The following is a 16,887-nucleotide window of genomic DNA, read 5'->3' as shown; positions in this document are numbered from 1 at the left end:
TTGAAATTATTTTAATTTCTGTTTCCTAATCTACTTTTATAAAAGTCATTATAATGAGATATATTTATGAAATGTTTTTGTTCAGAGGACCTCCTGAATCTTTCTGCTCTAAATTCTCTGTCAGATTGTTGATTTTGTATTTTTTCTTTCATTTTTCTGTTATATATCTGGCTTTGAGAAACAAACCTTATTTGTTTATTTTTATAATTCATTTAATTCTTTTCATATCATCTTTGCCTCAATTTCTCTACTGTAAAATGATCTGGAAAAGGAAATGACGAACAATTCCTTTGGCAAGAAAATCCCTAATGGGGTTATGAATAGCTGGATATGGTTGAAATGATTGAATAATAAAATAATATAATCATAACTCCTGCTTTTGAGATCATGTGTTTCGAACACATTGGTTTCTTATAAAATTAAACAGACTCTGGGTTTATTGTTTTCTTATCTATTCTGCTACCCTTTTATTTAGTGCATTTCTTGGTTCATTCATCTTTAAAGTAATCAGAATTAGGCTTGTGTTTTCCTCTATTTGATTCTGCTTTTTTGTTTTTAAAGGTTTTTTTAATCCCTTTCTTTAAACTCAGCTCTTTCTGCTTGTAACTATGTGCCCACAGGGACTATTATCCAGTTCTCTGATCTATTTTGCTTACCCATCCATAGTTTATTTTTTATTAGTTGTCCATTTTTTTCACTCCTACTATTTTTTCTTATCTTGTCTTCATTTCAAAATTATCATAATATCCTTCCTTTCTAAATTCTGATACTAATGTTTTCTTTTTTTACTTTAATTTTCCTGTGTTTTTTCTTTCTTATCTTCTAGTCTATTCTGAATTAATGAACCATCTTAAAATAATAAGTAATATAGAACTGGTAAATATAAGTTTCGTAAATACAAAAAAAGTTAAAATTAGCCACTCTGAATAAAAAGTGGAAGGAAAGTAAAATTATTAAAATTGAAAAAGTAAAAGCACAACAGAGAAGAACATTTTTTTAAAAAAGATGTATAATATACTACTATTAATTATATGAAATTCCTGGCCTGGAAAATTTGTATGAGAGTACTGTCAAACTTAGGAAAACAAGACAAAAAGGAGTTTACAGAAGCAGGCTGCCACTTTGCTGCAAAGGAAATAGAATCCTGACTGGCATAAATTTTAATAAGGAGATGGGATTAGTTACTTCAGTTACTCCCATTTTATAATATTAGAGGAAGATGAGATTAGGGATCATTGTCCATATTTTTCCTGTGAGCTCCCTGGCAGGTAAAATAGAACAGGTAAAGTAGAAACATGGAATCATTCGAACTGAATAGACAGTGGTAGCTAACTGTGCACAGAATTTTATCAAACTTTAAGAGTTAAAACTTAAGTACAAAATTCATTACATATTGAGAAAGTAAACACTTTATCTAGCAACTTAATCAAAATAAATTAAGTCAAATATCTTTTTTTTGGAAGGATTAAATCAAAAAGAAAACTTTTTAATACAATCTAATCTTTCTCCACCCTTTCAAAGTTTAGCATTTTTTTTTGCATTTACTATGATACAGACAATTTTATTTCTGGGAAGCAATATTGGTTTAATAATTGTAAAACAAATAATTTTATTAAAAACAATTGAGTCACATGAAATATTAATATATTCATAAATCCTTTGTAAACTTATAATAGTTATTCTTTACATTCTTTTTAAAAATTTTTATTTATTTAAGGCAATAGGGTTAAGTGACTTGCCCAAGGTTACACAGCTAGGTAATGGTTAAGTGTCTGAGGTAGGATTTGAACTCAGATCCTCTTGATTCCAGGGCCAACATTCTATCTGCTGCACCACCTGGCTACTCCCTTACTTCTTTAAATTCTAAAATATATTGGTCAAGATAGTGAGATTTTTAAAATATATGTTAAAAAGTAACTAACACTGAAAAGAAAATATTATTTTCAACAAATAAACATATTTCCACAAAGACTACATGAATGAAACAAGTATAACATATCGGAACCCCACAGACTGAAGGATTGGTGTATTACTTTTGTATTCTTTCCCCTTGTTTCTCTTGCACCCTTGGGGTTTTAGAGGGGAGGGTATATCTTTGAATCTTTGGTTCAAACTTACACTGATCATGCTCCCTCTAATGCTTAGGTGCTCAAGCATCTTTCTATTTTTAATCACTAATAATCAGTTTAGGTTTTATAAATTAACATTTACCTCAAAGATATAGCCAGAACAAACACTGATATATTTTCCTTCCAACACCTGTGAGGAGGGAGATTCCCTGCTAAATCACTTCATGTCTAGGGAAAAGAAAGTGGATTAGATTGATGGTTTAACTCATTTCTTCCTTAACACTCAACATTAAGTTCCAAGTCCAAAGGTTTTGCAATCCTTTTGCCACCAAAGACCCTGACTTCTTAGGACTTCCCTCCTAGACAGATTACAAGATATGGCTTGCTATTCTGGGTTCTAAGTTCCCCATGGCTCCCACTTCCATGAATTAGGTAGGCAGCTCTTTTTGAGTTCAAATCCAGCCTCAGAAACTTACCAACTGTGTGACTCTGGGAAAGTCACTTAATGCTGTTTGCCTGGGTTTCCACATGTGTAAAATAAAATGGAGAAGGAAAGAGCAAACTATTCCAGTACCTTTGACAAGAAAAACAACACGACAATAACAATATGTTCTCAGATGACAATTTGACTCCCATCATGTAAATCGGAAAAATGAAACAAAATAAAAATTAAACAAATAAAACCCAATGAAATAATATCAAAACTTCAAGATTGTTTCTCAGGGTGCATGCTCTCTATGAGGAAGGAAAGATAAATAGCAATCCCTTTCTTGTCCACTGCATGATACCTGTATGGAACAGGAAAAAGAAAGGCAGTTCATTAGATTGATTTAAAATTCCAGGGAATATTGTCTGTACAATTAATGAAAAGAGGCTGCTCTCAATTGTGTATGAAGTTATTACAGAATATCAACTCATCATGCAAAATGTCTACTTCAAAGAAATTCCCTTGTCACATAGGTGCCTCCTTTTTGTGGTTTAGACATGTACCAAACCCTTGCTATACAAAGATGACTACTTTCACAACTATCATTTGAATTAATTCTAGAAATTCAAGGAATAATAGTTCACAAAAAGAGAGAGAAAAAAATTTAAAACCATAAATAAAGATTTGAAATAACAAGTAGATCTATCAAAGTAACAAGATATGAAGAAAATCATAATAGTCCATCACATTCCAACACAGTAATGGCACAATTCAAAATGAGAATAATATAAAAGAAAGTCCCACATAATTAAAATACTCATAATATTTCTGTCAACCACTCTATCAGAGAACAGCTCTATGAAGAAATTAACAACCTATTCCTTAAAAAATGAAGACTGATTTAAATGTTTGGTTTAGGAGAGTAATATCATATTTATTTTGGGCTTTACAAATAGAATAATACTATACTATCAAAATTAATTTGCAGATTTAATGACATACCAATCAAATTACTGAGGGAATATTTTGCAGAGTTAGACAAATTTATTTGGAGGAATAGATATCTTAGAATAACAATAAACAATCAAAATTAGGATTGAAATGGGAACAGAGCTCTCATAAATAAAACTGTTTTATATAAAGTAATACTCATTAAAATACTGTTAGTTCTATTTAAAAACAACACAGTATAACAAATTTGACATGAAAGAATCAGAAATAAGTGCACTAAAAATATTAGAATGCTCTAAACTTAAAAAAATAAATGATCTAGATTAGAACTCTTTACTTGACAAGAATTGTTAAGAAAATTTGGTTGGGATCTGGTGACAATTCGGTTAAGACAAAAGTGAGCACCATAAATCACACTGTATTCCAGATGAATACATGACCTGCTATAGTAATATTTCTGTTATTTTTTAGAATGACAAATTTCCAGAAAGCATTAATGGATAAGCACTGAAATCTTAATCAAAACGAATATGTGAGTGATTCAGAAACATAATAGATAATAATGAAATTGAAAAGATTTTTTCATAAATAAAAAAACAGAATAAGAAGGGCATTTTTTTTGGAGGGGAATCTTTTAATAATCTATTTCTGATATCATTCCATCAAGCAAGCTATAAGTATCTAAGAGAAATTCATAGATAAAATAGTTTTTTAGATAAGAGGCAAAATTATGTAAAGTATTCTTTTAAAAAAAGACTCACGAACTATAGACAACCACATAAAAATTCTCTTAGCTATTATGTTAGATGACAAACAAAATAATTCTGTGGTTTTCCTTCATAGTATAAAACATTTAGAGGAGAAAGGGACCTTAAATGTTACTAAGCTCAAGCCCTATTACTTTTAGAGATGAGGAAATTTAGGCTTAGAAAATTCAAATGACTTTATCTGGATCATGTAATTAACTATTCAGTGTCTGAGGTTTAACTCAAGCATCAGACTTTATGACAAAAGTACATTTTTCTTTTTACTGCACCATGCTGTGAATTAGTAAAGGTGTGTTCATGGATCGAAATATTCTAGAAAAAAATGAACCTTTCCGAAAATGTACTAAGTAGATAATCAGTGATTCAAAGATTCCATTGCTAGGTATATATTCCAAGGATGAAAGAAAACAATAAAAAGACTCCAGGTATTGTTTGTAAGTTGTTTATAAAAATCTTTTTTTCTAAAGTATCAAAGAACAAGAAAGATAAATTTCTACTGATTAGATCATGTTTGTATATACCATGTTATGTGAATGAAATTTTACCATGCTATGTTAAAATTTGGATGTGAAGACTATATGAACAAATGCAAAGATGAATAAGTAGAACCAGGAAAATAATATATATCATTGTAAGATAAGTAGAAAGAATTACATTAAAACTCAATGCTGGGGCAGCTAGGTGGCACAGAGCATTGACCCTTGGATTCAGGAGGACCTGAGTTCAAATATGACCTCAGGGACTTAATACTTACTTAGCAGTGTAACCTTGGGTAAGTCACTTAACCCATTGCCTTGCAAAAAAAAACCCCACAAAAATTAAATGCTATGTGGACCAAACAAAAGATGTAAGAAACTACCTGCCTTCTTTCTTGGGGCGGGGGGGGGGGGGGGACAATGGATGTGGAACATTGTAGATAATGGCTGACTTCTTGAATTTGTTGATTATTTATTTTCCTTTTATTTATTTATTTAGCTATTTATTTTTTTGTTTGTTTGTTTATTTGCTATTTATTTATTTGTGTATGTATTTATGTATTTATTTATTCATTTATACATTCACTTATTTATATATTCATTCATTCATTCATTTATTTATTTGTTTGTTTGTTTATTTATTTATTTTTGATTGTTTCTATTCCATTTGAAATGAAGTAGGGAGGAATGCATTTAAAACTGTAAGTCCTGGGTGGGTGGGGGTGGAGCCAAGATGACTACAGGAGAAGAGCCTCTCTTCAGTGCTCTCTCCACAATATTTCAAAAATCTTAAAATTATGACTGTAATTTTTTCCTTTCCTTTTCTTTTTTTGGGGATTTTTTGCAAGGCAAATGGCTTGCCCAAGGCCACACAGCTAGGCAATTATTAAGTGTCTGAGGTCGGACTTGAACTCAGGTAGTCCTGACTTCAGCCGCCAGTGCAGTATACACTGTACCACCTAGCTGTCCCTCTAACTAAATTTTTGGGAGACAGAACCCACAGAATGATCCAGTGAAGCAATTCTCAAGACCAAGGTAATGAAAATATTGGAAAGGCTCCAATTCTATGGGTTTAGAGGAGTGGAGCCAAAGTGAAGAAACTTCAACTTCCTGGAGGCAGCCCCAGGGCACCTGGGAGCTATGGCTCAAGGTAGTGGGGGCAGTTTCCTGATCTGCATCCCAGGGGGGAGTACCAAGCACAAATTGTAGGATCAGTAGAGGAGAATTCTGTCAGAGGGAGTACGCCAAGCCCAGGCCCTCAGAGCAATTGCTGCAGTCAGGCAGCTCAGCAGCAGCAGCCTCATGTTAGCCTAGATCCAAAAAATAGAAGTAGGTGTGGAGCAGTAAGCAGGAATCCCCAGGCAACTGAGTCTTGAGTGCTCAGCCCACTGAAGGTAAGGTAAGGGAGTGGAGAGAGACTTCAGACCTCTGTCCTCTGAACCTGGAACAGGACTCTGGGGCTCTGATCACATTCAGACCCTGATCATAGTCTAGGCCCCCCCATAGAACAGGGCCTCCCTCACCTCAGCCCCATGGCAGGCGTTTGTGGTCATTCACAGACCAGGAAGGAAGTCAGAGCTTCACACACTGAGATCCTTGTGGGGGGGTCCCAAAAATACTCAAAAGTTCAGAAAGCACCCCAAAACCAGGCACAGGCTGGAGAAATAAATAAATAGAGAAAAAAGAGGGACACCATTGAGAAATACATTGTCTATGATCCCAAGAAGGATCAAATTACTCAGTCTGAAGATAAGGAAATCCAAGCTGCTGCATCTAAAGACTCCAAACGGAAATTGGGCTCAGGCTATGACAGAACTTAAAAAAGATTTTGAAAATCAAGTAAGTGAGATAGAAGAAAAATTGGGAAAAGAAATGAGAGAGATGCAGGAAAAACATGAAAAAGAAGTTAGTAACTTAGTCAAGGAGATCCAAAAATGCTGAAGAAAATACCATGTTAAAAACCAGCATAGGTCAAATGGACAAAACAGTTCCAAAAGTTATTGAAGAGGAGAAGAATGCTTTAAAAAGCAGAATTGGCCAGATGGAAAAAGAGATAATAAAGCTCTCTGAGTAAAACAAATCCTTCAGATGTCAAATGGAGCTAAAGGAAGCTGATGACTTAATGAGAAGTCAATACACAATACTTCATCACCAAAAGAATGAAAAATTAGAAGAAAACGTAAAACATCTCATTGAAAACACAACTGATCTGGAAAACACATTCAGGAAAGATAATTTAAAAATTATTGGGATATTTAAAGTCATGATCAGGAAAAGAGTCTCATTTTCAAAGAATTCCTACAGGAAAATTGCCCAGATATCCGAGAAGGAGAGGGCAAAATAGAAATTGAGAGAATCCACCAATTTCCCCTAGAAATAGTTCCAAAAAAAAACCCCAGGAATATTATAGCCAAGTTCCAGAACTCCTAGAGAAAATATCACAAGCAGCCAAAAGGACACAATTCAAATATCATGAAGCTGCAGTCAGGATCACACGGGACTTTGCAGCAGCTACGTTAAGGACTCGTAAGGCTTGGAATATGATATTCCAGAAGGCAAAAGAGCTTGGAATGCAACCAAGAATCAACTACCCAGAAAACCTGAACATTCTTTTCCAAGGGAAAATATAGACTTTCAATGAACCAGGGGAATTTCAATTGTTCCTGTTGAAGCAACCAGAGCCAAACAGAAAGTTTGACCTTCAAATGTAGGACTCAGGTGAAGCATAGAGAGTGGAAGAGAAGGGTAAAATCTGAGGGACGTAATTATGATGAACTGCATATATTCCCTCATAGAAAAATGTTAATGATAATATTTATATAAAACTTCTTATTTAAAAGAGCAGGTAGAAGGAGCTTTTATAGATGAAGCACAGGAGAGAGCTGAGTTTGAAGATAAAATATATTGTAAAAATGGAGTCAATGGCTAAAAGGGAAATGTACTAGGTGTAACAGAAAGGAGAGGTAGAATAGGCTAAAAATATTTCATATAATATATATATATATATATATATATATATATATATATATATATATATATATATATATATATTTACATATGGAGAGAGAGAGGTGGTTCAGAGAGGAAATAGCATATATGTTCACTCATTGGGGTACAGATATCTAGAGTAAAAAGCAGAGAAGGGGGTGGGGGAAGAGGGGATGTGGGGATTGTGGGGGAGAGTGGTCAGATATAACTCATTTTCTCTTTTACTTCTTGCAAGGGGCTGGGATTGGATGGCCTGTCCAGGACCATGGGGCCAGGTGGTTGCTGGGTCTCAGGGGTGATACGTGGGCTTGGGGCCTCTTTGTCCCAGGCCTGGTGATCAGTCCGCTACACCATTCAGGTACCCTACAGCACATTTTAGAAGAGGGACAGAATGAAAGGAGAGAGAAAATATATAAAGGATATATATATATATATATATATATATATATAATATATATATAAATAAAAATATGAAAATATAAATAAAATGGTAGTGGGGAAGTATGAATGGAGAGAGATGCAATCCACAATGGCAATGATTGAAAAATATGGAAGTAGCTTTTGTGATGGACTTATCATAAAGAATGGGATTACCCAAGGCAGAGCTGGTGCTATTGGAACACAGACTGAAGCACAGTTTTTGCTCTTTACTTTGTTTCTCATGAGGGTCTATTTTTTGGGGGGGGTATTATGTTTACTATTAAACAAAAATGTTTTAGTAATGTATAAAAAAATCATCATTTGTACAAAAATAAAAATAAATAAATAAATGTAATGACCTTGGGGAGTAAAAAAAACTCATGATGGCAAAAAAAGAAAAGAAAACTGTAAGTTTATAAAAATAAAACGTCACTAGAGATTTATTTTTAAATATATTTTCTAAAAAATATTTCAGTAGTAATAATACCTTGCTAGTCCTAAATGCTATGTCTATTCAAGATAAGATCCCATAATGTTATCTGACTGCTATCTTATCATTTTCATTTATATTGAGCTTGTAATCCACTAAAACTCTCATTTTCCCCTAAATTTGCAATTGTTTAGACATGCCTCTTTGCTTTTGAACTTGTAAAGTTCAAATGAACTAATATGTCTATATGTCTATATATATATGTATATATTTTTTTCTGGCTTGTCTATGATCTTCTTGATGCCAATGGGCAACAATAACAATTATGTAAATTTCAGGTATTGTTGACAGGTGATGAAGTTTTCAACTATAGGCAACTCACGAAATGGGGAAGGATTGCTATGTGGAAGGTATAAGTATCTTAATAAAATCATGGATTTCCCAAAGTAATTACTGGCATTTCTATAATATTTGAACATTGGCAAAACTCTTTAGATATGTTATAACATTTAGTCTTCCAAATACTCTATAAGTCACATTTTACAGATGAGAAAACCAAGATGTATGTATATTAATTGACTTTTCCATTATCACATAGTATCTATCCAAAGTGGCATTCAAGCCATTGTCTACCTGGTTTTAGTTCCAGAGTTTATTAACTAGAACATGATAACTCTTAATAAGACTTTGTTCTTGGTAAAAAATGAGACATCTAGTATATCAAAAAATAAATTTTCTTTGACATATAGAACTGTGTAATAATAGACTTCAATATATTTATCTAGTTAGATCTTTACATGGTAGATCCAAACAATTCATTGCTGAGCCCATACTGGAATAGGAATAGTAACATATGCCAGTATTGTTTCATCCTTTATGATCTTTGAAAATTCAAGATAACCTGCTTAACAATGATGAAGCATAAGAGTAGAACTTTGGTATGTTTTTATACTTGCTGCTATTGAAATTTTCAAAGACTAAAACATTGCAGTTATGATTTCATAGGGTTACAACTTCACTTCTAGTTCCCTGATCTATGAAATGACTAATAATTGTTTTGGTGACAACTTCTGTCCTCTTTTTGCAATTTACAAATTATTTTTAATTTTTATATTGGTCTTCATAATAATGCTCTCTATAAAACATCAAATATAATTTAGAAGAAAACAAACAAAACAAAGCAACCTATTAACTTTAATGTACTTTTATTTGAAGTCATTTCCAAATGTATAAGGCATTCAATCATTTGTTTGATAATTATTTCACCATGATATGCAGGTCTTCCATTAAAATAGTATTCTGATAATTCATTCTTGTATTGTGAAGACTATAAAGTTGTTAAAATGTATGACAAGAGAGTAAAATCTAAAAGAACCAGTACACTTGAGAAGCTCAGGGTATAGACTGTAATAATTTGAATTTCTTCTGTTCAAGTACCAGCCTAACAAGCATGGAAAGACTCATCATTGGAAACTTGGTTATTGATTGATTATGATTATCATTTTTGGAGGGGAACTTGTGAATACCTTTTTCTATGATATGAAGGGGTTGTGATCTCCTTTTTCAGAAGTTGAAAAATATTCACATATATGAAATTTGATCATTGATGCTATGAATTATAACAGGTATTCTTGGGCCAGCCAGCTCAGACACAAAATGCCAACTCAAGGCTCCTGAGGATTGATACACCTCAACTTAAGGATTCTAGGAGATACCTTGTTTCAAAATGCTTTTCTTTTTTAAATTAATATTTTATTTGTTTTTCCAGATAAATACAATAGTATTTTCTTCACATAATTTTCTGTAAGGTTTTGAATTTTATACCCATTCCTCCACCCTTGCTTCCCTCCCCTATTCCCCCACAGAAGGCAGTCTGGAAATCTTTATATTGTTTCCATGCTATACATTGATTGAAATTGAATGTTTTGGGAGGGAAATCGTATCCTTGAGGAGAAAATGAAATATTAGAGATAGCAAAATTTTGTAATACATAAGACACTTTTTTAAAATAAAAAAATTCATGGAAATAGACTTTGTTCTTTGTTTAAACTCCACAGTTCTTTGTCTGGATACAAATGGCATTCTCTGTTGCAGGTGCTCTCAAATTGTCCCTGATCCTTGAATTTATGGACTGAGCAAGTGCAGTAAGATCATCACTGCCGTGTTGCCATTAGGGTGTACAATGTTCTTCTGCTTCTGCTCATCTCACTTATCATCAGTTCATGCAACTCAATCCCTTTTGGTTTCTAATGGAAGAATCGTATTCCATAATATGCATATATTCCATAATATGCATATACCACCATTTGTTCAGCCATTCTCCAACTGATAGACATTCACTAGATTTCCAATTCCACAAACAGCTCTGGTATGAATATTTTTGTAGAAGAGATATTTTTAGCCTTTTCATGATCTCTTTAGGACAGTAGTGGTATTGCTGGATCAAAGGGTATGAACATTTTTCTTGTATTTTGTGCATAATTCCAGATAAATCTCCAGAAATATTGGATGAGTCTACAGCTCCACCAATAATATATTAGTTTTACAGATTTCCTACATCCCTTCCAACATTGAACATTGTCCTTTCTGGTCATATTGGCCTATCTGATAGATGTGAGATGGTACCTCAGAGCTGCTTTAATTTGCATTTTTACTGTCAGTAATGATTTAGACCAATTTTTCACAAGACTATGGACAACTTTGATTTCTTCATCTGTTAATTGTCTTTGCGTATCCTTTGATCATTTGTCAATTGGGGAATGGCTTATTTTTGTAAATTTGACTCAGTTCTCTATATATTTTAGAAATGAGTCCTTTGTCGGAAATACTAGCTGTAATAATTTTTTCCCAATATACCACATTTCTTTTGATCTTGGTTGTAGTGGTTTGGTTTGTGCAAAAGCCTTTTAATTTCATCAGAAATATCTAATTTGTTTTTAATGATGTTCTCCATCTCTTCCTTTGTCACAAACTGCTTCCTTTTCCATAGATCTGACAAGTAAACTATTCCTTGATTCCTAGTTTGCTTATAATATTATGGTTTATGTCTAAATCCTGTAGTCATTTTGATCTTTTCTTGGTATATACTGTGAGATGCTGCTCTAATCCAAGTTTCTGCCATACTGACTTCCAATTTTCCCAACAGTTTTTCTTGAAGAGAGAATTCTTATCTCAGAAGCTGGACTCATGTGGTTTATCAAACAACATATTACTATAATTATTTCCTGCTTTCTCTTTTACACCTAATCTATTCCACTGATCCAACACTCTATTTCTTATCCAGTACTAGACAGTTTTGATGACTGATGCTTTATAGTGTAATTATAGATCTGGTAAGGCTAAGCCACATTCTTCTGCATTTTTTCCATTAAATTCTTGGTTATTCTTGATTTTTTTGTTTCTCCATATGGATATAGTTACAATTTCTTCTAGATCATTCAAGTAAATTTTTGGAAGTTTGACTGGAAAGAAACTAAATAAGTAGATTAATTTAGGAGGTAGAATTGTCATTTTATCATATGAACTCAATCTATCCATGTGTACTTGATATTTGCCAAGTTTTTAAATCTGATTTTATTTATGAGAGAAGTGTTTTGAGTTGTATTCATTAAATTTCTGACTCTGCCTTGTCAAGTGGACTCTCAAGTATTTTATATTGTCTGAGGTTGTTATTATCATTTTTATAGGTTTTTTGCAAAGCAATGGGGCTACACAGCTTGCACAAGACCACAGAGCTAGGTAATTATTAGATGTTTGAGGCTCGATTTGAACTCAGGCACTCCTGACTCCAAGACTGGTGCTCAATCCGCTGCGCCACCTAGTAGTCCCTTCTCGAGTTATTTTGAATGGGGTTTGAATGGGATTTCTCTTTCTAGCTCTTGCTGCTGTATCTTACTAGTAATATATATATATATATATATATATATATATATATATATATATATAATATATATATTATATTGCATACATATATAAGAATGCTGAGGATTTGTGAGGGTTTATTTTATATTCTGTGACTTTGTTAAAGTTGCTATTTTTTCTAATAGTTTTTTAGATGATCCTTTAGAATTCTCTAGGTATACCATCATATCATCTGCAAAGAGTAAAAATTTTGTTTCTTTCTTCCCAATTCTAAATCCTTCAATTTCTTTTTCTTCTTTTATTGCTGAAACTAATATTTCTAATACAATATTGAATAACAATGGTGATAATGGGCATCCTTGTTTTGTCCCTAATCTTCCTATGAATAACTCTAGGTTATCTCCATTTCACATAATGCTTGCTGATGGTTTCAGATAAATACTGCTAATCATTCTAAGGAACAATCCATTTAATCCTATGTTCTCTAGTTCCTTTAGTAGGAATGGGTGTTGTATTTTGTCAAAGACTTTTTCAGCCTCTATTGAGATAAACATATGATTTTTGTTAGGTTTGTTTTTGATATGGTCAATTGCACTAACAATTTTCCTAATATTGAATCAACACTTCATTCCTGAAATAAATCCTACTTTGTCATAGTATATTATCATAGTGATAACTTGCTGTAATCACTTTGCTAAGATTTTATTTAAGATTTTTGCATCCATATTCATTAGGTAAATAGGTCTACCATTTTCTTTCTCTGTTTTGACTCTTCCTGGTTTAGGTATCAGTATCATGATATTTTCATAGAAGGAGTTAGGCAGAGTTCTGACTCCACCTATAATTCCAAATAATTCATATAGAATTGGAAACAATTGTTAAATGCTTGATAGAATTCATTTGTGAATCCATCTTGGAGATTTTTCCTTAGGGATTTCAATAATAGCTTGATGAATTTCTTTTTCTGATATAGGGTTATTTAAGTATTTAATTTCCTCTTCATTTAACTTAAATTTTTGTAAATATTGATCCATTTCTCTTAGATTATCAGATTTAGTGACATACAATTGGGCAAAATAATTCTGAATTATTACATTAATTTCCTCCTCATTGGTGATGAGTTCACTTTTTTCATTTATGATATTAGTAATTTGGTTTTCTTCTTTCTTTTTTTAAATCACACTGGCAAAAAGTTTATCAATTTTATTATTTTTTCATAAAGCCAACTCTTGTTTTTTATTAATTAGGTCAATAATTTTCTTGCTTTCAATTTTTTAAATTTCTCTTTAATTTTTAGAATTTCAAATTTGGTATTTGATTTATTTGTTCTTTCTCTAATTTTTAAAATTTCACTTCGTTCATTGGTTTCCTCTTTTTTTTTAGGTTTTTGCAAGGCAAATGGGGTTAAGTGGCTTGCCCAAGGTCACACAGCAAGGTAATTATTAAGCATATCTAAGACCAGATTTGAACCCAGGTACTCCTGACTCCAAGCCCAGTGCTTTATCCACTATGCCACCTAGCCACCCCAATTTCCTCTTTCCATATTTTATTCATGTAAACGGTTAAAGATATAATATATCTGCTAATAACTGCCTTGGCTGTATCACCTAAGTTTTGGTATTTTGTCTCATTATTGTCATTATCAAGGATGAAATCATTAAATCTCTCTATAATTTGTTGCTTGATTCACTCTTTCCTTAAAATGAGGTTATTTAGTTTCAAATTAGGTTTAGGTCTGCCACTCCACGGCACTTTATTGCATGTGATTTTTATTGCATTATGATCTGAGAAGGAAGTATTCACTATTTCTACCTTTCTGCATATGATAATAAGGTTTTTATACCCTAGTTCATGGTCAATTTTTGTGTAAGTGCCATGTACTGCAGAAAAAAAATTTATTCCTTTCTATCCCCAATCAATCTTCTCCAAAGGTCTATCATGTCTAGGTTTTCTAACATTCTATTTACCTCCTTAATTTCCTTCTTGTTTATTTTATGTTAGTTTTATCTAAATCTGAGAGAGTGAGGTTGAGATCTCCCACCAGTAGAGTTTTGTTGTCTGTGTCTTCCTGTAGCTTATTCAGCTTCTCCTCTAAGAATCTGGGTGCTACACCACTTGGTGCAAATATATTTAATATAGAAATTGCTTCATTGTCCATGTCCTTTAAGAGATATAGCTTCCTGCCTTACATCTTTTATTGAAATCTATTTTAGAAGCTGCTTTGTCTGAGATGAGGTTTGTTACTCCTGCCTTTTTCACTTCAGCTGAAGAAAATATATTCTGCTATAATCTTTTACCTTTACTCCAATATATCTCTCTGCTTCAAATGAGTTTCTTGCAAGCAACATATTTCAGGATTATGTTTTTTTTAATCCACTCTGCTATTCACTTATGTTTTTATGGCAAAGTTCATCCCATTCACTTTTTTTTTGCAAAGCAAATTGAGTTAAGTGGCTTGCCCAAGGCTACACAGCTAGGTAATTACTTAGTGTCTGAGGCCAGATTTGAACTCAGGTACTCCTGACTCCAAGGCCGGTGCTTTATCCACTGAGCCACCTAGCTGCCCCCATTGCATTCACTTTTAAGGTTATAATTACTAACTCTTTACTGCCCTGCATGTTATCTTCCCTCTCTTCTTATTTTTTCCTTTTTTTATTTTATTCATAATCCCCAGTATTTTATTTCTGAATACCACCTCCTTCAGTGTGTTTGCACCCTTATATCACCCCTCCTTTATCTTTCCCCTTTCCCTTTGCCCCTTCTTCCTTCCCTTCCTTCTCTTAGTTCCCCTTTTTACCCCCTCTTTCCCCTTTGTTCTTTTAATATTTAATAGATTAATGAAGTTCTTAACTGAGGATGTGTATATATTAATCCTTCTTTGAGCCAAATCTGATGAAAGATTCAGCAAGTTTTCACCTCTTCCCTTCTTCCCCTCTATTGCAATATGTCCTTTGTGCCTCTTTATATAATGTGATTTATCCCATTCCCATCTCTTCCATCTTCCTGTCTCTTTATTGTTCCCCTTCCCCCACCCAGTTTAAGGAGATATTGTTTTTAAATCATTCTGTGTCACAGACAAGTCATGAGTGTCCATTACTTCTGGCTAAGTATATTCTTTCTAATAGAGTTATAATTCTTAAGAGTTATGAGAATCTTTCTCCCAGGTGGAGACATAGCCAGTTTCATTTTACTGGATAGCAATGTTTTTTCTTTTCACATTTTGACCTTTTCATATATCTCTTGAATTTCCTGTTTGCAGTCCAAATTTTCTATTTAACTCTGGTCTTTTCATCAAGAAAAGTTGGAAATCTCTTATTTCATTAAATGTTCATCTTTTCCCCTGGAAGAGAAGGCTCAGCTTTGCAGGATAGTGAATTCTTTGCTTCATTCCAGGCTCCCTTGTGCTTCAGAATATCATAATTCCAGGCCCTTTGATTCCTTAACTTTGATGTAGCCAGGTCCTGTGTAATCCTTCCTGTGACTTCTTGGTATCTAAGTTGTTTCATTTTGTCTGCTTTTCAGGATTTTCTCTTTTATCTGATCATTCTCAAATTTGGCCACAATATTCCTTGGTGTTTTGACTTTGGGATACCTTTTAGGAGGGGGATGTTGATGTATTCTTTCAGTATCTATTTTGCCCTCTGGCTCCATGATAGCAGGGCAATTTTCCTTCAAAAGATCATGAAATATTGAGGCCAGGCTTTTTTTATCCTGTGTTCAGGAAACCCAATGATGCTTAAGATGTCTCTTCTGGATCTATTCTCTAAGTCAGTTGTTTTGCTGATGAGCTATTTTATGTTTTCCTCTATTTTTTCAATTTTTTGGTTTTGTTTAACAGATTCTTGTTGTCTCATGAAGTCAATAGCTTCCACAGATTCCATTCTTTTTTTTTTCAATAAAATTTTTCTTCATTTACCTTTTTTTCAATTTCTTTTCCAATTGATCAAATCTATTTTTTGAATGAGTTTTCCAATTGCCTATATTGTGGTTTTGAAAGAATTATTTCCTTGTGTGAAATGTTAATCTCTTGTAAGGTATTAATTTTCACTTAGGTTTCTTTTCCCAATTTTTCCAATTGGTTTTTAAACTCCTGATCTCTTCCTTGAAGTCTTTCTGTGCTAGAGATCAATTCATATTCTTCTCAGAACTTCTGCCTATCTCTGAGTTAGGACCTTTGTCTTTTTGTCTTTGAAGTAGTTTTCAATGGACCTAACCCCCTTTCTTGTGGCCTTCTTTTATTTTCCTAAGATTTTGTGTTGGGGGCGGGGTTCACAGACCTTTGGTTTTAAAAACCCTAGAGGCTTTGCTGACTGTGTTTAGTAACTCCAAGAGGGTAGGTCAGCTAGAGGCTTTCTTTGGAATATCTATAACCTTCATTTGTTGCCTACTTCCTGAATGATCCTTGAACAGTGTTGGCTGGGACCTCAGGCTATGTAATTAATCTTATTATTCACTTAGTACTGAGAGAGATCTGCTGCCCCCACTGGAACCTGTGGGG

Source organism: Macrotis lagotis, chromosome X, assembly GCF_037893015.1.
Source record: "Macrotis lagotis isolate mMagLag1 chromosome X, bilby.v1.9.chrom.fasta, whole genome shotgun sequence".
In the NCBI taxonomy this organism is placed as follows: domain Eukaryota; kingdom Metazoa; phylum Chordata; class Mammalia; order Peramelemorphia; family Peramelidae; genus Macrotis; species Macrotis lagotis.
Note: the sequence above shows the minus strand (reverse complement) of the source record.